General features: G+C 39.4%; 1 protein-coding gene across 2 annotated transcripts in view; it reads right to left on the reverse strand.

Annotated features, from left to right (window-relative positions):
- Nucleotides 1–27,313, reverse strand: part of dtnba (dystrobrevin, beta a) — a 493,032-nt gene that overhangs the window by 47,316 nt on the left and 418,403 nt on the right. Inside the window, exons 23-24 of one of the 2 annotated variants that reach the window (XR_011340480.1) lie at nucleotides 19,673–19,738; nucleotides 11,442–11,525 (exon numbers count right to left, since the gene is read on the reverse strand). The exons of the other annotated variant lie outside the window; for it this stretch is intronic. The gene's annotated coding sequence lies outside the window, so the exon portion shown is untranslated. Of the gene's footprint in view, nucleotides 1–11,441; nucleotides 11,526–19,672; nucleotides 19,739–27,313 lie in introns of those variants that run through there. 2 annotated transcript variants of the gene reach the window in all.

Raw genomic sequence — 27,313 nt, forward strand, 5'->3', positions numbered from 1 at the left:
CTTACACAAGTCAACAAAATATCAGAAAGTTAGGGGGACAGAACAAAACTATAGATTTTTAGAAAGAAGAGAGAATCAGAATCTTTTACCCAGGGTAAAAATATCATGCACGAAAGGACATGTGTTTGAGGTGGAGGTGGGGAGGGAGTTTAAAGGGGAAGTGTGGTGCAACTCTTTTTTTTAAGCATAGAAAGTGGTAGGTGCCTGGATTGGGCTGTGGTGGAAGCAGATATAACAGTAGCATTTAATAGGCTTTCAGATAGACACGTGAATATGAAAGAGTCAGGGGGATAACAGATCAGCTACAGGCAGAAGTGATTGGGTACAGACATTGTGGGCGCCTCATCCTGTGCTTCAATGTTCAATGTTTTATGGTCTATTTTTGTTAAACACTGATAAAGTATAGAAGGACACTTGCTTCATAACTGTCTTGTGTCACTTGTAAAGTGGGAGAAACTACAATAGAAAGAGAAAAATGAAAAAAAATACAGGTGCTGGAAATCTGGAGTGAAAAAATAAAATGCTGGAAACATTCAACAGGCAGGAGAGCACTTGTTAACACTTCAGATCGGAGAATCTTCAGAACTGGGAAAGAGAGAAAACAAGCTGGTTTTAAATTGCAGAGAGGATTGGGGAGGGGTGGAGAACAAAAAGGAACATCTGTGATGCAGGGAGGCCAGAGTTGCCAAGCTTACAGAATTGTTTGGTGATAGATTTAGAGAAAGAGCAAACAAAGTGGAATACGTAAAATTTTGACATGCAGGTCAAAGCAGAAAATAGGAAGTTCTCTCAACAATCAAACCATTCAACATGCTCTTATTTATATGGTGGTTTATTTTAAAATATGCTAATAAAATTAAAACCTTTACTGGGTAATTTACTTTAAAATATCATGAAATATCTCTCTACTGGTCAATGGGATGGTTGATCAAGGACAATTGGGGCAGCCTTATACAGCAAAGTCTAATAGGGTTGTCAAATACACAAGTTAGCTTATATGCTGGCATATATGGTACCTCTTGGATTTCACTAGAATCAGAAGGTGTCTCTTCTATCAATGTCAGTGTGATCATGCACCCATCTTTGAATGAATTTAATCACAAGAAAGTTCTTAGCAGATGTTTATTTCACAACTATTCTTGACATTAACACCAAAATATGTTCTGCATCTGTTTAGATTCCAATTGACAGCAACGGTTACCTGGTCTGGTTATATTTGATTTATACGAGCACAATATCGGTCTTCCCACTCTAATTTGTTTCCTTCACTTCTTGAGAAAGATTTCGATGAATGTGAGGTATGTGCTGGGGATAATCCTGACAAGGGGCTTGCGGAGAAATCCCCCTAACCGTCCGACATAATTTTGCATACATTTTTAGATTTGACCATAAGGCCACATTATGACGAAGATCATAGTGAAATAAGCATCTGCTGAACAGCAGATGAATTCTAGGTTGCTGATGACCAGGAAGCAAGCTAAGCAAGAGTTTGCAAAAGGTGGGAGACAGCAACGATGGGTAGATTCTCAGGTGGACATTAAAATCTAAATTCCAGTGAGTATAGACCCAATTTTTTCCACATTGGCTCACCCCTCATCTCTGGAATCAACCTGATGAACTTCCTCCAAAGCCAGTGCCTTTTCTATAGTAAGAACAGAGCTGCTGGCAGTAGTCCAGGTGTGACCTCACCAGTACCCTGCAGAGTTGTAGCAGAACATTCCTGTTATTAAATTCAATCCCTTTATCAATGAAGACCAACATTCCATTTGCCTTCTTCAACCGCTCAGACATCTGCCTACATTTTGTCACACCTTGACGAACGGCTCAAGCCCAAAACGTTGGTGTTGTATCTTTCTCTTGGCTCTCTATTCTGTAAAGAATACTGCTTGACCTGCTGTTTCTCAAGCATTGCATTTTCAGAAAAATTACTTGCTTGTTTTTAACCATAATGCTTTGACCAATGAAGCCAAACAGACCATATGTCTTCTTCACCACCCAATTGACTTGTAGAGTTACTTTCAAGAAGCAGTGGATTTAAATGCCCAGATCCCTTTTTATGTTAATGTTTTTATGAGACCTAACATTAACTATCTATGTTTCCCCAATCCCAAAGTGCTGAATGGTGTATCAACCACAACAACCTCTCACTCAATGACCTGATTGTAGATTTTAGAAAGTAAAACTAGAGGGGAAATCAGAGGGGGAGATGGTGAGCAATCTCAGATGGTCTTTCCTGGACCTATCATATCCAAGTCATTGTGAAGAAAGCACATTTGTGCCGCCCTTGCTTAACTTCTTATCCAGTTCTGAATGTCATGTTTGTCATCTGCAGAGGTTTGGTATGTCATGGGAAACCTTGGCAATCTTTGAGAGATGTTGTTGGAAAATGTGCTGATCAGCTGCATCACAGCCTGGTAAGGGGGCACCAATACCTCTGAGCGAAAAATCCTGCAAAGGGTAATGGACTCAGACAAGTCAATCACAAGCAGAACTCTCCCCACCATTGAGAATATCCACATGAAATGTTGCTGTCAAGGATTCACACCACTCAGTACATGCTCTGTCTCACTGATGCCATCAGGAAGAAGGTACAGATGTCACAGCACTTGCACCACCAGGTTCAGGAATAGTTGCTGCCCTTCAGCTATCAGACAACTCAATCAGAGACTCATTTAAGGACTTGTAATTTGCTCATTATTTATTACTGTATATTAATACCAACATCTGCATTTGCATAGTCAGTTTGTTTCCAGTTCTTTCTTTGAGATAACAGTTCCTGGTGTAGAAATTACTAAGACTGACCCACAGAAAAAAGAATCTCAGGGTGGTTGACAATAAATTTGAACTTTGCAACATCTCAGACATGTCCGGGTTAAATTCTATTTGCCATTTCTTGCTCAGAAAAAGGCCCTTTGGTCCTTCTAGTCTGCATTGAATCACTTTTCTGTCTAGTCCCACTGACCTGCACCCAGTCCATAGCCCTCCATACCTTTCCCATCCATGTACCTCCAAATTCTTCTGAAATTTTAAAATTGAGCCCTCATTCACCATTTCTGCTGGCAGCTCATTCCACACTCCTACCACTCTCCGTGTGAAGAAGTTCCCTCTCATGTTCCCCCTAAACTTTTATCCTTTCATTCTTAATCCATGTACTCTGGTTTATACCTCAGTGGAATAAACCTACTACTCTGTTAATCCCCTTCATAATTTTAAATACCTCTATAAAAATCTCCTCTCATTCTTCTGTGCTCCAGGGAATAATGCCCTTACCTTTTTAACCTTTCCCTGTAGTTCCTGAAGTCTAGGTAAATCTTCTCTGAACCTTTTCTATTTTATTGACATCTTTCCTGGAGTTGGGTGTCCAAAACTGCACAAAATACTCCAAATTTGACCTCATCAATGTCTATTAAAATTTTAACCATAACATCCCATCCCCATATACTCAATACTTTGATTTATGAAGGCCAATATGCCAAAATCTCTCTTTACAACCCTGTCTACCTGTGACGCCACTTTCAAGGAATTATGTATGTGTATTTCCAGATCCCTCTGTTCTATTGCATTCCTCAGTGCCCTACCATTCACCATGACTGTATCTGATATACATCTTTCATATTCTTTGATTGTCCTCTACATTATCCAAACCTCCACCAATCTTAGAATCATCTGCTTACTTACTCCTTATAAACCTTTTTATTCAAGTCATTTGTAATAAATAACAGGGTTCTCAACACTGATCCCTGCTGGTCACATACCTCTAGCCAGAATAAGACTCTTCTCTGGTCCAGCCAATTCCAAATCAAAAACTACCAATTCCCAATTAATCCTGTTTTTGAATCCTCTGGATCAACCTATCACGATGGAACTAAGGCTAGGAAATGCCTTACCAAAGTCCACATAAACAACTTTCTTGATCTCTCCTTTGTCAAAAACCAATTTATCCAACTTAATATTCTGTTTTAAACATCTTTTAAAATTTCTAAAAGCCCCAAATCAACAGCATTCTTTACACTACACTCTCCATCACTATTCACAATGTCCTCCTCCTTGGTGAAAACCAATGCAAAGTACTCATTTTGTTCCTCACCAACTTCCTGAGACCATAATACATTGGAGCCGAAATAGGCTATTCAGCCCATCAAGTCTGCCCTGCCATTTAATCATGAGCTAATCTATAAGAACATAAGAAATAGGAGCAGGAGTAGGTCATCTGGCACATTGAGCCTGCTCCGCCATTCAATGAGATCATGGCTGATCTGATGATCTGTTCATCTCCCCTACCTGTCCCCCATTATGTAAAAATCTATCCAACCATGCCTTAAATTTATTTACTGAAGTAGCCTACACTGCTCCAAGCATAAATTCCCTTCTTTGTCCTTGAAGTAAATTAGAAGCTCTCCTATTTTGCTGTGCAATTGATAATATGATGATACAAATCAGAGTCTAATACTTGAGTCGATGGGTGAAATAGTTGAGATTTTAATATGATTATAGTGACTGAGAGAAAGAAACTGTTGCTTTATTGAGGTTATCCTGAGAGTGATAATGTGGTCTTTCAAATTCTCAATAGAACTTACAAGATTTAATCATTTCTGGAATGCAGTAATGAAGTGCTTCGAGCAGTGGAGGTTCAGCTGTTTCTCAATAAGTTTTCATCCACAGATCATCCTTAATATACCTTTACTCTAACAAACCCATGGACCACAAGTGGGCGAGCAGGATTGATGAGCTCAAGCTCCTCCCAGACCACCGATGGGAGTTTTGATTTTGCAGAAAAATTCTTCTATCAGTTTTGTCATTTTTTGACATCAAATTTATAAGCTTGTTTTGCATGTTACTTATCATATTGATTATATTTGATTCACCACATTGCCATAGACCACCTATATCAAACCAACAACCCAGGTTCAATCTTGACTTCTGTCACAGATCATAACTTGAGAAATACTGACCTATGGAATTCAAATAATTGTTCCCTGTGGACTTCTTGCAGTCTTACAGCTGTTTGCATTTGACTCATCCTTATTTTTTTTGGATGAATTACTGAATATTTGGGATCTTGATCAATTAAACCCTCATGTCCACGCAACCAAAACTTTACAAAACAATCACCATAAGTTGCTTAAGTTTTTAATGCAAATATCTTTTTTATTGACTTAAAAACATGAAGCAATTTATCAAAACAAACAAAAGAACTTTTCATGAATATATTAAGGACTGTTCAAGGAGAATTAAACACATTAGCAGTGTTACAATGAAATGAAAACACTGGCAACATGCTGATTTATTTTCTTATTTGAAACAAATTGATTCGTATTAAAGTTATGTTCTAAATTAATTTCAAAGAATTTCCTTTATCATATTCAAAGCCACTATAATTTATTTCAATATCTGTCAAAATTCAGTATCATACACCACCTCAGTTCACCAAATAGATACCTCCCACACATCCAAGAAAGAAGGTTGTAAGTTTCAACCCAACTCCAAAACACAGTACAGAGATGGGCCAACACTTGACTGCAATACTGAGGGAGAACTGCACCGTCAGAAATATCATCAGAAGTCCTCACTATCCAAGTTGTCTTGTAATTCTGAAGGAAAGGGTGAATGCAGTGAACTTGAATTCACTGTCTATGCATTGTTCAGATGGCTGATCCAGGAATGCACCCCCTGGCTCCACCCTCACCTACCCCAATATCAACCCTAGTCTTCCCGCTTACCTCAGATTCACCTGAGGACTACTGTGTCTACCAGCCATTGATTGTAAGCTATTAAAAGCTTGTTTGTCCTCCTCACTTGTCTGAGTGCATTCAGTCATGTAACAATTTTACTAGCTTAACTTTGAAGTGGGATGGAAGCCCTGATCAACCCTCTGTCCGCTGAAGCCCCGAAGGAATTCGCCTCCTGGCTGGAGTGCTTCCAGTCCAACCTGATGGCCACACAAGACATCTTCAACTCGGATAGTCTCTGGAGATTGGCACTTCTCTCTCAAGCTGGCCCCAAAGGGTATGCGGTCATCAGAGTCGACTAGAGAAGGTTTGGAGGCCCGCTACATGAGGCCCCAGAATGACGTGCTGGTGAGATACCGGCTCTCTCTATGTCGACAGCATCCTGGTGAGTTGCTGGACAGTTGAACTGTGGGCTGTGACCAGAAAATCCCACTATGAAGAGGCCACAGCCTGGGTGAGAGAGAAGGAACAAATCCAGGATACTCTTGTGGCAGGAGTGAGGTCGAGGTACGTGAGGCAGCGACTGCTAGAGTTGGGGAAGAAAGACTGGCGAAAGTGGTCGAACAGGCTCAACTGGGAGCTGATGACCTCACGGGCTAAAGTGATGCCTTTTCAGAGGACCAGGTCATTGGGGTAACCGTGACCCCCGCAGCCCCAGCGCCGACCACTGTGGCCATGCACAATCAGGGATACAATATCTGTCGACAGGCACAGCACTCCCGTGCCCCATCCCCTGCAAAGGAACCAATGTGTGCAGGATGCGGTAAGCAAGGGCACTGGGTGATGGTCTGCCAGGCTAAAGGGAATCCAAAGAGGCTGACCACGTGTGAACCCCCAAATCATCAATCAACTCAAGCCCGAGTCCCGAAGAGCCGGCCTCTGCCGCTCCATGCTGTTCACCACTAGTATCTTGCTGCCCCATAGCGGGACCCTCCACTGGAAGGGAAGCATCGTGGGAAGCCACGACAGCCATCTTGCCATGCCTCAAGGTCGGCGCCTCCTAGTCCTTTGTTGGATCAAGATTCTCGATGCCATCTTGTCTGCCCAAGGGCCAAGGGGAGAGAGTCAACATCAACTTGGGGAGCAATGGGGTTTCCAGAGCACTGGGATTGATCATCCTGGATCAGGCAATACCTCACCAATTGAATAACTCGACGATGGAGGTGAGAGTAAATGAACATTTGACTGATTGCTGAGTAGACACTGGCTCCACGGAGAGCTTTATAAACTCCACAACTGCTCTGTGGTACAACTTAAAGAGTGTATCTGACAGACTATTGTATAGTACATCTGATTGTAAAAGGTGGGGGGGGGGTGGAATTTTGTAAGTTCTGACTGTATGTACTGAAGGATTTGTGTGCTACTGTGTTGCTGGGTCTGGACTTCCTGTGTCACCTTAAAAGCATGATCATGGAGTACTCTGGCCCACTCCCTCCAATCATGATGCGGAATAGAAGGTCCAAAAGCCAGACATCACATGCGGTCTCTCCACCCTAAATATTGATCCCCCCCCCCACCATTTCTGAACACGAGTTCTGATTGCAAACCAATCACAAAAAAAGAACAGGTGATACAGTGCGGGGATCAGCTATAAGACCAGAGACACAGTGTCTGGTCAAAGAAAACATAATTGAGACTAGCAACAGCCCATGGAGAGCCCAGGTGGTAGTCGTGATTGACTATAGCCAAATAATTAATCATTTCACACTCCTGGACGTGTACCCCTCCCTCGAATTTTGGACAGAAACAAAATTACACAGTATCAGGAATATTCAACCATTGACCTGAAAGTTGCATACCATCAGTTACCGATCTGTTCCGAGGACTGCCACTACACAGCAGTTGAGGCAGACGGTGGCTCTATTAGTTCTGGAGGGTCCCCTTTGCAATCACTAATGGGGTCTCAGACTTCCAGAGACAGATGGACAAAATGGCCGATGAGTATGGCTTGAAGGCCACCTTCCCTTATCTCGACAAAGTCATCATTTGTGGACACTCCCTAGAAGACCATTACATCAACCACATGGCCAACTTCAATAAGTGCATGTTCTGGCGAAATGTCTGGTGATCCTGGGCTACATGGTTGAGAATGGTGTAATTGGCTCTGACCCTGATTGAATTCACCCCTGTTAGACCTCCTGATCCTGAGGACCATGAAAGCCTTAAGCAAGTGCCTAGGCTTCTTCTCCTACTATGCCCAGTGGGTTCCTCATTACACAGAGAAGGTCTTCCCCTCTTAAAGTCTACCTCTTTTCCATTGTTGATCGAAGACCAGGCAGCTTTTGACTACAGTCGGAGCTACATCGCAAAGGCCACCATGCATGCAGTGGATGTGAACACACCCTTCCAGGTGGAAAGTGATGCCTCTGACGTAGCTCTGGCCACTACCCTTAACTAGGCGGGCAGTCCAGTTGCCTTTTACTCCCTTACCCTACAAGGCCACGAGCTTTGGAACCCATCTGCGGAGAAAGAGGCTCAAGTCATTGTAGAGGCCATCAGGCATCGGAGGCATTGCCTGGCCAGCAGAAAATTTACACTGCTGACTGACCAGCAATCAGTGGCATTTATGTTTAATAATGCAAAACGGGGAAAAATAAAGAATGATAAGAGCACTAGGTGGAGAATTGAACTCTCCACCTATAATTATGACATAGCATACAGGCCAGGTATACTCAATGAATCTCCAGATGCCATCAAGAGGAAGCTCTACCTCTGCACACACCGGCCAGTTGTGGTCACTGCACAATGATCTTTGGTACCCATGCATCATTTGCATGGCTCATTATGTCAGGGCACGCAACCTGCTCTACTCCATTGAGGACATCAGGGAAATGACCAGGTCCTGCAAGGTCTGCATGGAGGACAAGCTGCACTTCTATCGCACCTGATAAAGCCATCCAACCCCTTTGAACGATTCCATGTCGATTTCAAGGGTCCCCTCCCACCAATGGAAACGTGTATTTTGAATGAGTATTCACATTTTTCATTCACCATCCCCTACCCAGACATGACCACTATCACAGTCATCAGGGCCTTGCACTCTATTTTCACCCTGTTTGGGTATCCCACCAAAGCGACCAGGGATCATCATTTATGAGCGAAGTGCTAAGCCAGTACCTGGTCATAAGGGGCATTACCTCAAACAAGACAACTAGCTACAATCCCGGGGGGAATGGACAATTTGAAAAAGAGATCACGACTGTACGGAAGGCCGTAAAATTGGTTCTCTGATCCAAAGGCCTTCCAGACTCACACTGGCAAGAATTCCTACCCACAGCGCTCCAGTCCATCAGGTCGCTCCTCTGCAAGGTGACCAATACAGCTCCTCACGAGCTTATATTTACATTCCAGAGCAAATCCATGTCTGGGGCTACTCTCCCAGCTTGGCTAATGGCACCAGGGCCGGTTCTGCTGAGAAAGCATGTGAGGAGGAGCAAGAGAGACCCCCTGATTGAGAGGGTCCACCTGCTTCACGCCAACCCAACGTATGCCTATGTAACACACCCTGACGGCAGAGAGGGCACCCTCTCGATCAGAGACCTATCGCCCGCCGGAACTGAGGGTCCGATGCCTCCAGTGAGCCAGGAACTACCGAATACCCCACTCAGGGTCCCAGAGGTCACTGTTCGGAAAGTGGACCAATCCACCCCATGACCTGAGCTGGAGCCCTTGAGACCCACCGACTCTGTACCACAGGGGGTCCAGGAAGTTCAGGAAGCCCAAAGTCCTCCAGTACTGTGGCACTCGGGCAAAATTACCAGACCCCCTGACAGACTTAACTTGTAAATATTTGTAAAGTATTAGAGACCCACAGGCTCAATTCTGAAGGAAGGGGTGAATGCAGTGAATTGGAATTCACTGTCTGTGTTGTTCAGATGTTCGGCTTCTCCCTTACCTACTCCAATATCAACCCTGGCTCTCCCACCTTACCTCAGATTCACCTGAGGACTATTGTATCTACTGGCCATTGATTGTAAGCTATTAAAAGTGTGTTTATACTCCTCACTTGTCATTGAGTGCATTCAGTCATGTTACATGGTGACTGTGAACTTGCTGATAAACAAGGAAAGGAAGAGCCAGAAAAAATCTTCACAGATTTCTGAATTCAGCTGAATCTTGTGGATGCTCTGAATGAACTTGAATGACTTCATGAAGCCAGAAGTCATCAGATGCAACTGGTGGAAAGAGACTGACCATGGAATGTAGATACTTCTGTTATGTAGACATAGTATGGTGTTTGTGTAGCCATAAGCAGTGGAAGGTGAAGGTAAAGTGGTTACCTTGATTATCACTTGAAGTGATATTCCTGCAGTAATAGTCGTGGTTATCCAGCAACAAACGGCAGAGCAGAATATTATGCGTAAAGTGGTGGCAGCTTCGTTGTTCATAGTAATACAGAGCTCTGACAGGCTAACATTTAATTGGCTCCAAGTGGCTGACATTCTTTCATCAGAACATTGTGGCAAGTGGACTACAAAATCCAACTGGGAACAGTCGCCTTGATAATGCAAACCACTTATTTGCAAGTGGGATTTTCCATATTTGAGGTTTTTACTGCAAATTCCTGCACTCAATGCACCAAATTCCATTGTGCAGTACGTTGAGGAATTCACACGGAACTCCTGGGATGCGTAAGTATGATGCACATTGAAACAGTAAAAGCATCACACTTCTAAACATCCCAGGATGATTTTCACATGTTTCTACATCAGTAAATATCCTGTTAGATGGAAATATTACATAATCATGATCAATATTTTTAAAATTACTTCCTGTAATCATCCAGTCACTTTAATGGAGCACTTAACACCAAGGAATGTCACTTCATCCAAGTCCAGATGCAAAACTAATTAAAACACATGATCACAGACCACTCTCCAGGTGGTATCTGTTAATGTCTGGAATTCAATCTCCAATTTACTTTTACTTTCAGAATGGGCTCAACTCCAAAATATACTTGGTCGAAAAAAAGTGAGGCATTAAAACATCCAGCGACTCAATCTGGTGTACAGTGGTGAAATGGTGGCAGTTGTGGTTGGCTTTGAATAAAAATCTCAAAATCACTGTGGTGTGGACTTCCCATTTCCAATATTAACTTGAACATTAGTTCGGCGAGTTGCTTCAACAATTTGTATTTCTGCAAGATCCTAATGTACTAAACATTTCAAAGCACTTAATGCAAAAACATTGGCAGTGAACCAGAAAGGGAGATATCAGGACAGATGATCTAAGACTTGGTCAAAGGTTTAGCTTTTCAGAAAGCAACAGAAAGTTTCACAAAGAGAATTAAATAATGTAGGTCAAACCAGCTAAAGGCATGATTTTCAGGGAGTGGGACACATACCAGGCAGTGCAAGAGATCAACATATGAAAGTGAAAAGATTTAGAAGTTTTGAGAGACTGGAGATGATGTTACATCAGGATAGTGGTGAGGAGAAAGGGGTAAAGTTCATGGAGGAACCTGAAAGCAAGTACATGGATTTTAAAATCAAGGTACTGTCAAAGTTGAAGCCAGTGTTGGTGTACGCACACGTTTCATTGGCAAGAGATCGAGAGTGAGATTTGGTTTTATATGATGACATAATTAAATATGAAGAAGATGGGAAGCTGTGCAACATGACACTGCATCAGTGAAATCCAGAGATACAAAAAGTCAAAATTAGGGCTTCAGTGGATGTTTACAGACAAGAATAGAACTTGCTCGGTCACCTGCTGGCATTTTTAGTGATGAAGTGGAATGCAGATGAAAACTCAGCTCCACTCAGCTCCATATCTGGCTCAGCTTCAAAATGTATCCTGGAATGGAAATGAAGATCAGGCAACTAAGTCTTGGTGGGAATAAAGACAATAATTTCAATCTTCCCACATTTAGTTGTAGGTCATTTCCACTCATTCATTATTGCATAGTAGATGAATATTGTGATACACCTTAAATAGAAATTCCTCAGCAAATTTGTGAAACATTATATGAAGTCAAAGAATGTAGTTTTGACAGGTTAGAAATGAATGGAAGTGAAAGGCAGATCCACAGGGAAGTTTAATAGTAACAGGGTGGGAATGGAAGCTACAATTAGGTTATCAAAGCAGCTAGGCAGCAAATTACACTCAATGATTCTCTCAAGCACAGCAAATTATGAAACAAAAATCATTTTACTGACCAACTATAGCTCTGGAAATGTAAATGAGCTTGATTATGCTCACTTGCCAAGTTAAGAGTTAAAATGGGCAGCACGGTTAGTGTTGTGGTTAGCGCAACATCTTTACAGCACCAGCAATCAGGTGCAGTGTTTGAATCCCGCATTGTCTGTAAGAACTTTGTATGTTCTCTGTGTCGGTTTCCCTCCCCCCAGGGGCTCCAGTTTACTCCCACCCTTCAAAAGTACCAGGGGTAGGTCAATTGGGTGGCACAGGCTCATGGGCAGAAAGTGCCTGTGACTGTGCTGTATCAAATTTAAAAACAGACATTTAAATGTATACACACACTGTGTGTGTGCGCGCGCGCGCGCGCATACAAGTACAGTGCAGAAATTCTATGATCACTGATTCAGAATGTTATGCTGGAGAACATCACAAACTCAAGAGGTAATTTATTGTCATGTCATAAAGACAGCACAATATTACATGCAATTTGTTTTTGTCTGCTGTAAATTGCCTTAAGTGCTTCTTACAGTCAGAGAAAGAGAACCAAAAGAGTCCCTCAACGTCACCGAGCGACTGTGGGTTCGCCTCCCGCAGCCTCCGCAGCCTCCGCAGCCTCCGCAGCCTCCGCAGCCTCCGCAGCCTCCGCAGCCTCCGCAGCCTCCGCAGCCTCCGCAGCCTCCGCAGCCACTCAGAGTCCAGTCCAAATCATCAGCAGCGCAAACTCCAGATCCAAATCTCCAAAACAATCAGGAACCCTTCAGTGCTCTTAGCACCCTCTCGTGTCCCAGTTCTGATACCTGGTACCGCTTCAGCCAGTCTTGAGCAAATCTCAACCAGTCTGCAGACCACTCTGAAACACTCGACCGCAGTCACCAACAGCCTACATCCTGCAGGGGTTCCTCGCCCTGAATCAACAACAGGCCGCCGGCCGCCTGTGTGTTTTTTCAACCACAGAATATCTCACTGGTCTGCTGCCATGATCACCATCCCTTGGGTCATCTCCTCTGCTTCTCCTTCTCAAACAGGGAGTGGTCTCTCTGTTTTCTGATGCCAGTTCTCTGCTTTTCCAGAATCTATAACCCTTTATGGCTGTTGCTGAACATAGGCACCGCCATTTTGGGCGCAGACCCTGCAGTCAGTCAGTTGGACTCCGTGGGAGTCTGACTCTGCTCTTCGCTCTGTGAATCCACAGTAGCAACAGTTCTGACATTACAGCAGCGCCGGCAGTGCTACCATTTTATTCATTTTAAACTGTAATGAAGCAGGGAATTACTCAGAGCGGCCTCTCGCACTTCTTAGGAATTTGTTAGTTTCAATTGAAATAGGGCATTAAGCAGCAACTTGATCTCAAGACTAACAAGACCTCAAAGCTTTTTGTGGACTTTTGGAAGGGGAAGCCAAGGTACTGACACTTATCTTTATTGATTCTTTCGCAGGGGAAAGGGTTTGGTCCTTCAAATTTGGGGGAGCTCATCTATTGAATGACTTATCCTGAAGCCAGCATGTCTTGCCAACCATGAACAAGACACATGAATGTTTCTACTTTTCAAGAAGTTTGAGGAGATTTGGCATGTTGTCAAGTCCTCCAGGTGTACTGTGGAAAGTATACTGACTGGTTGCATCATAACCCAGTTTGGAAACTTGAATTTCCAAGAACAAACTTGGCAAACTTAGCTCAATCCATCAGACTTCAGATTTATTGTCAGGGTACATACATGACATCACAAACAATCCTGAGATGCCTTTTACCTGTGGGCACAGCAGAATTACCACTAATTGGGAGTGCATACAGTGTGCACAGTGTAAAACATGTAAACAAACTGACTGCAATACAGAGAGAATAAAAAGAAAAATCAATGAAGTGAACCAGTAAGATCCTTCAATGAGTCCCTGATTGAGTTTGTTGTTAAGGAGTCTGATGGTGGAGGGGTAGCAGCTGTTCCTGAACCTAGTGGTGAGGATCTTGTGTCACCTCAATCTCTTTCCTATTTTTTTGAATATTTTATTTTAATTTTGTGGTCAAACAAGCACCAAGAATTAACCATCTCAAATACATGAAATAAATGAAAAGGAATCATTAATACAAGTTGTCCAAATTTGAAAAACAAAACAACCTCCATCCCTCCTCCGCAGCAAACAAAAACCCCTTGATAAGAAAAATAGAAAGGAAAGAAATTAAAAAAAAAGCGAATAAGAATATAGAATAAAAAAGAGATAGAAAAAGAAAAAAGGAACTGTCAGGATCTGGAACAAATAAGAAAATCTAACTGTTTCTTACCTGGATGTCAAATATGGAGAAAAAAAAGGATAGAAATTTCAAAATTAGAATAAGTGTCTTAAGTATTAAGTATTCAACCCTGCATTATGCAAATATAGCTGCTTTTACCTGCAAAAACATACTGTATATTTCGGCGTCGACTGGCATACTTTTCAGCCTTATTTTAAGGGTTTTATGGCATATTTAACGTACAAGTTTTTTTCCTGCCTGAGGTCCCCCATTGACCAGCCTAAGTCAACCCCAAAACTCGCGATGCCTGAGATGAGCTGTTGACTGGTGTATATGTCGACCCCCATCGATCGCGCAGATTGATGTGCTGGGTATTGGCTGGTGGTGATTGGTATCATGGAGGGCCCGTCAACATGCAACACGCAATGAAAATATGAAGTGAGCTTTAAGTTGAAAATGACAGAAATGGCCAAGGAAACAAACAATTGTGCTGCCGCAAGAACATTTGATGTGCCTGAGAAGTTGGTAAGAGATTGGAGGAAGAAAGAGGAGACTTTAAGAAACATACAAAAAGGGCAATGTTCTTTGCAAAAAGGAATCACTCATTGGCCAGAGTTGAAAAATCACATTGCAGAGTGGGTACGTGAACAGAGGCAAGATTTCCACATAGTCACCCAAAATAAAATAAGATCATTTGCACTGCAATGGGCCGAGTCTGTAGGCTGGTGCAATCATTTCATGAACAGGAAAAATCTGGTATTATGCCAGACAGATAGATTACACAGATAGATTACACAGATAGATTACACAGATAGATTACACAGATAGATTACACAGATAGATTACACAGATAGATTACACAGATAGATTACACAGATAGATTACACAGATAGATTACACAGATAGATTACACAGATAGATTACACAGATAGATTACACAGATAGATTACACAGATAGATTACACAGATAGATTACTTCTTTGGCTTGGCTTCGCGGACGAAGATTTATGGAGGGGGTAAAAAAAAAGTCCACGTCAGCTGCAGGCTCGTTTGTGGCTGACAAGTCCGATGCGGGACAGGCAGACACGATTGCAGCGGTTGCAGGGGAAAATTGGTTGGTTGGGGTTGGGTGTTGGGTTTTTCCTCCTTTGCCTTTTGTCAGTTACACAGAAACTATCAAAATATCTTGATCATAAAATTGTCAGTTTTCACCAGTTTATTATATGGAACCAGCAGAAACACCAGTTTGCATTGGCAAATGTCGGAAACATGGACGAAACCCCATGAATTTCAACGTGATAGGCAATAGAACAGGGGAATGGAATGGTGTTAAAACTGTGCAGTCCACAAAAAGACCAGGTTTACCGTGGTGTTATCGTGAATGGCCAACGGGATGAAGTAAGATCCATGGTAATCTTCATCCACAAAATTAAAACAAAAATGAAATTCCCTGCAGATATTTTTTGTACATTTTCATGAAAAAGGATGGATGGATTAAAATAGTGCAAAACAATAGACAATGCGTGGAACAGGTGGTTTACACAAAGAACAGAGTTTTCTGGTCTGGGACATGTTTTATAATCACTTAATTGAGAAGACTAAAAGTAGATTAGCACTACATCATACTTACATGGCTGTTATCCAGGGTGGTTTGAGATCTATATTGCAACCTCTTGATGTCTGCTTGAACAAGAAAAGACCATGTGCGCGAGGAATGTAATACATGGATGTTGAGAGCAGAAAAGTAGTTTATAAAAGGCAGGGCAATGCGTGCTGCTTCACTTGATATGCTGTGTAACTTCATGCTCAAGGCATGGGACAAAGTTAAAGAGAAGACTGTGATAAAATCATTTAAAAAGTATGGGATCTTTTGTACAATTGATGGCACAGAAGATGATTTATTGTGGGACACTGACAACAAAGCTGAAACTGCCTCATCAGATACATACAGGGACCCCATATGATGACTGTTTAAACAGTGAGAATATGGATGTGGTTGCTGCCATCAGACAATGCTTCAGACAATGGTAGCGAGAGTGATTTTGAAGGGTTCTAAATGTGTTGTTTTCAGACAATTTATAAAAGTTTTTAAAAATCATTATCAACTTTAATCCCCAAGAATTTAATCCCATTTAATGGCCATCTAAATTTTGTATTTATTTTGCAATTCATATAGTTCCCATCCATTAAAGATAATAATGTAATTTTTATTCCAATTTATTTTGTTCCTAGAGACCCTCCAATAATCTTTCAATTGCAAATGCAGTCTTTGTAGAGAAGTTACAGGTTCTCTCAGATATATTAATACATCATCTGCAAAAAGACTAAACTGCACCATCTCTTTAGCCACATGTCAAGCTGGATTATCTTTGTGTTTCTCGCCTCAATAGCTCATGGCATGTAAAGCAATCCTGAGATTGCAACCATGGAGGTCCTCTCCTTCAATGTTGCTCCTAACTCCCTGAACTTTCCTATCAGGACCTCCTCACCCTTCCTGCCTACGTCATTAGTCCTTACATGGACTATGACATTTAGTTGCTCACCCTCCCTTCTGAGAATTGGGAGCATGCAATCAGAGATATCACAGACCCTGGCACCAGGGAGACCACAAACCATCCAATCTCTCCCACAGAACCTCTTGTCTGCCCCCCATCATAACTGCATTCTTCTCTTCCCTCCTTCCCTTCTGAGTTGAGGGTCGAGCCCCAGTGCCATAGACCTGACTGCCACAACTTGTCTCTGGTTGGTTATCTCCACAAACAGTATACAACGGGAATGGCCACAGAGTTCATCCAGCTCCAGTTCCCTAACTCAGTCTCCCAGGAGCTGCAGCTGAATGCACTTTTTGCATGTGTCATCATCAGGGACAATTGTGTTGCCCCTGACTTCCCACATCCTGCAAAGAGAACATTGGACTGACCCATCTTCTGGCTCCATAATTTAATTCTTTCAATAATCACAATTAATTGGGGAGTCACGTGATGGAGTAGTGACTGGTAAGAAAATACCAGCCCTCTCCAGAAAAAAGAAAAAGCAAAGCCACAGACACAGAAACCACAACAAATTTAAAAAAGGTGTAGAGAAAATGGCACCAAAGAAAGAAAAACCAAAAATAACAGGAAAAGAAGGAAAGACGTCAGAAGAGAAAGGTGAAGGCCTTACCTGTACGAAGAGGCCCGCCATGGAGAGAGATGCCCGCTCCGAAGTCAGTGGAAACCCCGAGTGCAGGACTACAAAGATGGCTCACGGAGCCAAACAGAAGTGAGCAACCGCGCATGCGCGAATCCTTGCACATGCGCGATGCACACGACAAAAACAACACCAACGGGAGGGGGGACCAGCTGAGGAGTGGATCTCCACAACTTGAACAGACAAGAATAACATGACAGCAAGGCTCCCAACAGGAAAACACAGAAAATAACAGAAACACGAAGGAAGAGAGTAAAAAAAGGAAATCAGAGAAACAACAGATGACCAACCCAGAGGAAGAAGACCAACACCAAGACACCATTAATAAAAATAATAAAAACAAAAATACCCAATAAACTGAGATAAACAACCCAACAAGAAAGTCAGAAGAGACCTGGAGTGGACTCAGAAGAAGAGGAGGGAGAACATCAAGCTCTGCAAAGAGAAATGGAAGATGAGGGAAGGGACAGTACATGGATAAAAAATTTTTTCAAGAATATATGGAAGCATTAAAAGAATGGCTGACACAAGAATTCAGTGAAATAAAAAGAAAAATAAAAGGTACAGAAGAAAAAGTGAATAGATGAGAGATGGACATGACAGAAATAGGGAAAAGAGTAGACAAGGTGGAAGAACGAGAAACAGCCATAGAAATGGAGGTAGATGACTTAAAAAAGAAATTGGAAGAATGTGATAAAAAAGTTAAAGAAAACCAGGAGCTTTAACTCAGAAGATAGATATAATGGAAAACTATAATAGGAGAAACAATATAAAGATAGTGGGCCTGAAGGAAGATGAAGAAGGCAAAGATATGAAAGAATTTATAAAAGAATGGATTCCCAGGGTCCTAGGAATGCCAGAATTACAGGAAGGAATGGAAATAGAAAGGGCACACAGAACATTAGCCCCTAAACCACAACCACAACAAAAACCAAGATCCATTCTAGTAAAATTCCTGAGATATACGACAAGAGAAAATATATTGGAGAAGGCAATGAAAAAAAATAAGACGACAAAAAACCACTGGAATACAAAAGGTCAAAACATTTTTTTCTACCCAGACATAAGTTTTGAACTCCTGAAGAAGAGGAAGGATTTTAACACAGCAAAATCGACCCAATGGAAAAAAGGTTATAAATTTATGTTAAAATATCCAGCGGTGCTTAAAATAGTTATCCCGGGGCAGCAAAAGAAACTTTTCTCGGATCCGGAAAAAGCACGAGAATTTGCAGAATGCCTACAAAACAGACAGAGAGATGAAGAGATGTACAAGAACAAAAATGACGACAAACAATATATATATAAAGAAGAATAAAGTATAAATAAGAACTAAGAAGGGAAAGAAAGGGAAGAAAGGAAGTAAGAAGGGAATTAAGAGAGTGAGCTTTGTTATATGTGAAGAGTAAAATCTTTTCTGGGGGGGCTGGGTGGGAAAAAAATAACAGTCACTGCGAAATCAGTTGACGCCTGCGAGCAGATTCGCAATCCAAATGGAGAGGGGAGATGTGGTTGCCCGACAAGGGACAAAGGGCAACTCAGAGAGGGGAGGGACTATTGGGGTTAAGGGAATTTTAGATGTGGGAATAGTGGAAATATTTTATGTTTTAGAAGTGTTGTCTTACAATGTGTTCAAAAAAGGAAAACAGAAATGGATAAGAAGGGAAGGTGGTGATGAGGAAAGTTAAGGTAAACAGAGTATGAAATGGCCATGTTGAACTATATGACTTTAAATATTAACGGAATACATAACCAAATCAAAAGGAAGAAGCTGCTAAATTTACTGAAGAAAGAAAAAATTGATATAGCATTCATGCAAGAAACACATCAAACTGAAGTGGAACACAAGAAATTAAAGAAGGATTGGATAGGACACGTAATGGCAGAATCATATAATTCAAAAGCCAGAGGAGTAGCTATATTAATCAATAAAATGTACCAATTAAAATAGAAGAGGAAATAATAGATCCAGCAGCGAGGTATGTAATAAAGTGTCAGATATATTCAGAATTTTGGAATTTACTCAATGTATACGCACCTAATGAAGAAGATCAAAAATTTATGCAAGATATCTTTTTGAAGATTGCAGATACGCAGGGGAATAAACTAATAGGAGGGGATTTTAACCTTAATTTGGACTCAAAGATGGATAAAACTGGAAAAAAGACTAACAGAAAGAACAAAGTAACCAAATTTATGGTTAAATTGATGCAGGAAATGCAACTTTTGGATATATGGAGGAAATAACACCCAAAGGAAAAGGAATATTCATATTATTCAGGTAGACATAAAACATACTCAAGGATAGACCTGTTCCTGTTATCAGCCCACATTCAAGGGAGAGTTAGGAAAACAGAATATAAAGCTAGATTGTTATCGGATCACTCACCCGTTATTGGCAATAGAGCTGGAGGACATCCCACCGAGAATGTATAGATGGAGATTAAACTCCTAGCTACGTAAAGAAAGACAGGATTTTAGAGAATTCATTGAGCAACAAATTAAAATGTACTTTGAAATAAATACGAAATCAGTGAAAGATAAGTTTATACTATGGGACGCAATGAAAGCGTTCATCAGAGGGCAGATAACAAGTTATGTAACTAAGATGAAGGACTACAATCGGGAAATAGAATAGTTGGAAAGAGAAATAGCAAGTACAGAAAAAGAATTAGCAATAAAGGAAAATACAACTAAAAGAAGAGAATTGGCAGACAAAAAATAAAATATGAAACAACAAACATATAAGGTGGAGAAGAACATAATGAAGACAAAACAGAAGTATTATGAGCTAGGAGAAAAAAAACGTACAAAATACTAGCATGGCAGCTTAAGACAGAACAAACTAAAAGAACGGTATTGACATCAAAGAAAAAGGACAAACAAATTACATATAACCCAATGAAGATCAACGAAAACTTCAGGGAATTCTACGAGCAACTACATCAAACTGAAAATGAAGGGAAAGAAGACAAAATAGATGAATTTCTAACTAAAATTGAACTACCAAAATTGCAAACAGAAGAGAAAAATAAATTAATAAAACCATTTGAAATAGAAGAAATACAGGAGATATTAAAAAAACTACCAAACAATAAAATGTCGGGAGAGGATGGACTCCCAATAGAATTCTATAAAACATTTAAAGACTTATTAATTCCTCCTCTCCTGGAGGTAATGAACCAGATTGAAACAAGACAAAACTTTCCAGATTCATGCAAAACAGCAATAATTAGAGTAATACCAAAGACGGGGAAAGATCCACCAACACAAGCATCGTATCGACCAATATCTCTACTTAACACAGCTTATAAGATAATAGCTAAACTATTAGCAAACAGAATGATCTAGTTTTACTATTTTTGGTATACAGTCAGCCAAACTGGATTTATTAAAAAAATACGAACAATGGACAATATCTGTAAGTTCATTAACTTAATCCATACAGTACAAGGAAACAAAACACCAACAGTGGCGGTTGCTTTAGATGCAGAGAAAGCCTTTGACAGAGTAGAATGGAATTATTTATTGAAAGTAATACAGAAATTCAACCTACCAGAGAAATATATTAATTGGATTAAAGCATTATATAAGGGACCATTGGCGAGTAAATGGATATATATCAAACCAATTTAAATTAAGCAGATCAACAAGGCAGAGATGTCCACTATCTCCCTCACTGTTCACTTTAGCTAAAGAACCACTAGCAGAACTGATAAGAACAGAAAAAAATAAGAGGGATAAAAATAAAAGAGAAGGAATATAAAATCAGTCTATTTGCAGATGATGTCATAGTATATTTAACAGAACCAGAAATATCAATAAAAGAATTACATAAGAAATTGAAGGAATATGGAGAAGTATTGGGGTACAAAATTAATGCAAATAAAAGTGAAGCAATGCCAATGAATAATGCGGATTTCACAAAGTTTAAGAAAGAATCACCATTTAGATGGCAAACACAAGCAATTCGATACCTAGGTATACAACTAGATAATAATCTCGGCCATCTATATAAACTAAATTATTAGCCATTAATGAAAAAATTACAAGATGATTTAGAGCACTGGAAAGACTTACCACTAACACTGATAAACTGTATTAAAATGAACATCTTTCCCAAGAATACAATACCTATTTCAATCATTACCAATTCACCTAACAGAGAAATTCTTTCAGGAGCTAAAGAAAAGAATAAGGAAATTCTTATGGAAAAGAGGGAAACCAAGGATAGCACTAGATAAATTAACAGAATGGTACAAACAAGGGTGCTTACAGCTACCAATCTTTAAGAATTATTATAGAGCAGCACAATTAAGATACCTATCAGATTTTTAATCAAACAAAGGAAAAATGAGATTGGACCAGATTAGAGCTAGATAAAATAGGGGAGAAGGTACCTGAACATATACTATATAAGTGGGATGAAAAATTGGTGCAACATAGGAATTCACCAGTATTGCACCATCTGCTCAACATTTGGAAAAAGATTCACTTAGAAAGGAATAAAATAAATTATCAACTACCAAAATTAATATTGACACAAAATCAACTAATCCCTTTCACAATAGATAACCTTTCCTTTAGAGAATGGGAGAAAAAAAGGGATCAAAAGAATAGAAAATTGTTTTTTGGGAAATAAATTATTATCTTTTGAACAAATGAAGGACAAATATAATATAACTCACGATACAATGTTTGCATACCACCAACTGAAAACCAACTTGAATGACAAATTGGGAAACAATCTGAGGTTGCCAGAAGGAAGCAATTTTGAATATGTGATTACAGACACAATGATAATTATAAAATTTATAACAAACATGTACATCAAACGGCAAGAAAAGGAGAATGAGGAAACAAGCTGTAAACCTAAACAAAAATGGGAACAAGATCTAAACATAAAGATAAAGAATGAAACATGGGAAAAGCTATGCTCCGGAACTATGAGAAATACAATAAACAGGGGGGCGTGGCAAGATGGCGTAGGGAGCGGACGTGCATTCCCGGTCTCCCCCAGGCAGTTATTTAAACAATCGTTTTAAGAATATTTCTTTTCTGTTAAAAGTCTTTGTTTTGTTTATCAATTGTTTTTAGTTTAAAATGGCAACAAAGATTAAGGAAAATAGAGTTCAAATACAGAACAAAACTACACTCTCCGACTTTGGAAGAAACTCAGCCTACTTGCTCAGACAGAACCACGGAGTCAAGGCTGGAATTTTCTTAAGAACGGAGTTCATTAATTGGACTGTCGGAAAAGCTGGTCTTGGACACCCCTCTGAAAGATGTTTAAAATGGCAACAAAGATTAAGGAAAATAGAGTTCAAATACAGAACAAAACTACACTCTCCGACTTTGGAAGAAACACGGCCTATTTGCCCAGACAGAACCACGGAGTCAAGGCTGGAATTTTCTTAAGAACGGAGCTCATTAATTGGACTGTCGGATAAGCTGGCCTTGGACACCCCTCTGAAAGATGGTGATGAATATTGATTTGAAATGTTTTATGAAGATAAATTGCAGTAATTGGCATTGGTTGCCCGTGAGTTTTAAAAATCCAGATAACATTAAAGTTTATTAGTGATTTTTTTTGGATGGAATATCGGAAGGATGAATTTATTATCTATAAATTCAGAACAAAATTACATTCTTTGACTTTGGAAGAAGTTTGACCTATTTGCCCAGACAGAGCCGGAGTTGGTGCTGGAATTTTCTCAAGAACAGAACTTATTAAAGTTGATTTCGGACTCCTTTTTGAAAGATGGCGACGAATGTTGATTTGAAATATTTGAAATATTTTCTGAAGATAAACATATATATGGAACTTCTTGACCTGCAATAAGGTTTATCAGTGATTTTTTTTGGATGGAATATTGGAAGAATGAATTTATTATCTTTTAAAATGGCAACAAAGATTAAGGAAAATAGAGTTCAAATACAGAACAAAACTACACTCTCCGACTTTGGAAGAAACTCGGCCTACTTGCTCAGACAGAACCACGGAGTCAAGGCTGGAATTTTCTTAAGAACGGAGTTCATTAATTGGACTGTCGGATAAGCTGGCCTTGGACACCCCTCTGAAAGATGTTTAAAATGGCAACAAAGATTAAGGAAAATAGAGTTCAAATACAGAACAAAACTACACTCTCCGACTTTGGAAGAAACTCGGCCTACTTGCCCAGACAGAACCACGGAGTCAAGGCTGGAATCTTCTTAAGAACGGAGCTCATTAATTGGACTGTCGGATAAGCTGGCCTTGGACACCCCTCTGAAAGATGGTGATGAATATTGATTTGAAATGTTTTATGAAGATAAATTGCAGTAATTGGCATTGGTTGCCCGTGAGTTTTAAAAATCCAGATAACATTAAAGTTTATTAGTGATTTTTTTTGGATGGAATATCGGAAGGATGAACTTATTATCTATAAATACAGAACAAAATTACATTCTTTGACTTTGGAAGAAATTTGACCTATTTGCCCAGACAGAGCCGAAGTTGGTGCTGGAATTTTCTCAAGAACAGAACTTATTAAAGTTGATTTCGGACTCCTTTTTGAAAGATGGTGACGAATGTTGATTTGAAATATTTGAAATATTTTCTGAAGATAAACATATATATGGAACTCCTTGACCTGCAATAAGGTTTATCAGTGATTTTTTTTTGGATGGAATATTGGAGGAGTGAATTTATTATCTGTGAGTATGCATACATTGCAAACAGATTTTAATAGTTTTGAAAAGGTTTTTTTTAAACTAAACAACAAGATCAGTTTAATATTGAGAAAATTGGAAAAAACAGAAACTTTATTAAATTTGGAAACTCAGTAGAAAGAAACTATGAACAAGACTGATGATTTATAAAATTAAAGTCGAAGGAGCAATGTCCAAGAAGAGTTAAAAATTTTGAATAAGTTTTTCTTGAAAATAAACAATAATTTCAACTTAACATTGAGAAGATTGACAAAGTGGAAAATTTGATATTAAATTGGGAAACATAGAAGAAAGAACATATGAATAACATTGATGCTTTAGAAGATCAAGACCGAAGGAATTATGTTCAAGAAAATTTTAAAAGATTTGAAAAAACTTTTTTTGAAAGTAAGCTACAAATTTAACTTGAGACTGAGAAGAATGGAAGATTCGGTGTTGAACTGGGATGTTCAGAGGTGTTTTAATTCAGTGGATGAAATTCAGGAAGACTTGAAAAAAAAATTTTAAAAAAAAAGCTTTTATTGATTGTAAACAATCAATGTTTAACTCAGTGTTGGGAAGGTGGAAAGGGTGCAAAATTTAATATCAAGTTTGGATTAAAAAAAAAGAGTTTATGAATAAGATTGGTTAAATTGATGGACCGGGGATTTATGGATATAAGAAATGATGATTTTTCGGTTTATACGTGTATTTTGTCTGCCTGGGGGGGGGGGGGGGGGGGAGGGAGTGATACTTCTGCTCCCAAAAGTCATATGCCACTTGTGGTTTATACCACACCCATTTGGGTTTTTGGGAATTAACCACCATAAGGTGGTTTCCTAAGGGGTTAGGGGAGGTGGGGGGGGGGGTGAAAATTTGAAAATTATTTAGTATCTATTATGTAATATTATACTAAGTCAATTTGAAATGAATGTATGGAGATATTATAAATAAATTTAAAAAAAAAAGAAATACAATAAACACGAGGTTACGCATGATACAATATAATTGGTTACATCACACCCCAAAAGTTAAATAAATGGGACCCAACAGTATAAGACAGATGTTTTTGCTGTAAGAAGGAAACGAGAACAACAATACATGCAATTTGGGCATGTGATAAAGTGGAAAAATTTTGGGAAGATCTCAACCAGGCATTAAATAAAATCACAAAAAGCAACATACCAAAACACCCAGAGATCTTTCTTCTAAGTAATATAAGAAATAAAGAACTTGGACTTGATTTGGATGGAGCACAAAAAAGATTTATTATGATAGCCCTAGCTGTAGCAAAAAAAATGTATTATGTCAACCTGGAAATTAGAAGATAACCTGCGAATACAGCAATGGTACATAGAAATAAATAAATGTATTCCATTGGAAAAAATAACATATAATTTAAGAAATAACATCACAGTATTCAAACAAATATGGGAACCATACATGCAACACAATAGAGAAATCCTACCACGGACCTCCACCACCTAAAATGACAGAAGGAGATGACAATGAAATGAACTGACCCAGTATATAAAAGTAGAAGACACAAATTTCTTGTTTATTTTTATTAAGTGATGACGTTGTTTAACGTGTTTAATGTATCAATAGATTGGGAGGGGAGGGGTGAGGGAGGGAGGGAAGGGAGGGGGAAAAAGGGGAGAAAATGACACTGTATATTTAAGAGAAAAATGTCTGTATGTATTTTGGTCAGTATGGTTCATAGTGTGAAAAATAAAAAAAAATAAAAAAATAATCACAATTAATTAAAGAAACTTACCACCCTTACCTAAGAGGAGAAAGCTCTTCCTCAGTCGCTGCTCAATGAAGCCACTGAGACATAACATCAATGCCCCACTCTGTCACTGGCTGCCCCAATAGCTGTCTCTCCTTTTATTATTCTCTACCTGTTAACTCAATTGCTTGTAACCCTAATCAATTCTCTGAATTGAACACAGCCCAAATCAACAAATCTCTCACTGCCTCCTCACACAGCAATTAAAGTAAATGGAAAGGAGTTTATCTTTTTAAACCTGGTGCCAAAATTCTGCTGACATCACTCTCCCCTGTGCAGTCAGCCTTCTCTCCTTCCAAGTTCACAGCCTACAAGTTAGAACTCTAGCCTTGAGTTCATTATACAGAGCTTGAATCCAATTTATAAAATTTTGACCTAATCCAAATTTCTCTAATACTTTAAATAAAAAGTCCCACTCCAATCTATAAAAGGCCTTTTCTGCACCAGATTCACATCTTTTCTGGGCCAAATGAATTACACTAACCAATCTTGTTATGCTATCTGCTGAATGCCTTTTCTTTACAAATTCTGTTCGGTCCTTGTTTAATAATTTAGGCAAAAAATGTGTCAGCCTATTTTCCATAGCCTTGGCTAGTATTTTATAGTTCGTATTTAACAAAGAAATCAGCCTATCTGATGACAGTTTTCAATGGATCCCTGTCTTTATTAGAAAACACCATTATTATTGCTGTTGAGAAAGATTCTGGCAAAGTATGTGATCCAACTGCTTGGTTTAATACCTCCATAAAAAGAGGCATTAATAAGTCCTTAAATTCTTTGTAAACTTCTGGTGGAAAGCCATCTTCGCCAGGTGGACCTATTGGTATGTAATGAAATCAATGCCTCCTCTATTTCCAATTGAATAAAGGTGCATTCAATTCAATCTGCTCAGTCAAATCCCATTGTGACAAATAGTCATATTTTATTAACATCTCCTTGTGATTCTGATTTGTATCGTTTAGAATAAAATTATTTAAATGCCTCATTGATTTCCTGTGGTTTATAAGAGATCCTATCGGTTTCTGTTTCAATTGCATTAATTGTATGAGTGACCTGTTCTGTTTTCAGTTGTCAAGATAGGACCTTATGATCTATTTTCACCGTCTTATAATATCTTTGTGTTTTTTCTCATTATTGCTTTTTCTATCTAATAAGTTTATAATGTATTATATTCAAGCTTTTTGCTAATAAGTACCCTTCACTTTTTTTTTGAACTTCTCTATTGTAGGTCCTTCTCCAAATAATATATTAATTTTTCTAATTTGTCTACCTCCCTTGTATATTATTTTTTTATTTTTGAAGTGTAACTAATTATTTGACCCCTTAAGTAAGCCTTCAAGGTATCCCATATAATAAATTAATTGGCAATAGAATGACAGTTGGTTTCACAAAAAATTCCAATATGTCTCCGAATAAAATCACAGAATTCAAATCTTCTCAACAACATTGGATTAAAAGCTACCTATATATCAGATCCTGTTGATAACAATAGAGATGAATGGTCTGACAGGACCCTCAACCTGTACTTAATTTCCACAATCCTATTCT

The sequence above is a fragment of the Narcine bancroftii genome, chromosome 6 (assembly GCF_036971445.1).
Source record: "Narcine bancroftii isolate sNarBan1 chromosome 6, sNarBan1.hap1, whole genome shotgun sequence".
NCBI classification, from domain to species: Eukaryota; Metazoa; Chordata; class Chondrichthyes; order Torpediniformes; family Narcinidae; genus Narcine; species Narcine bancroftii.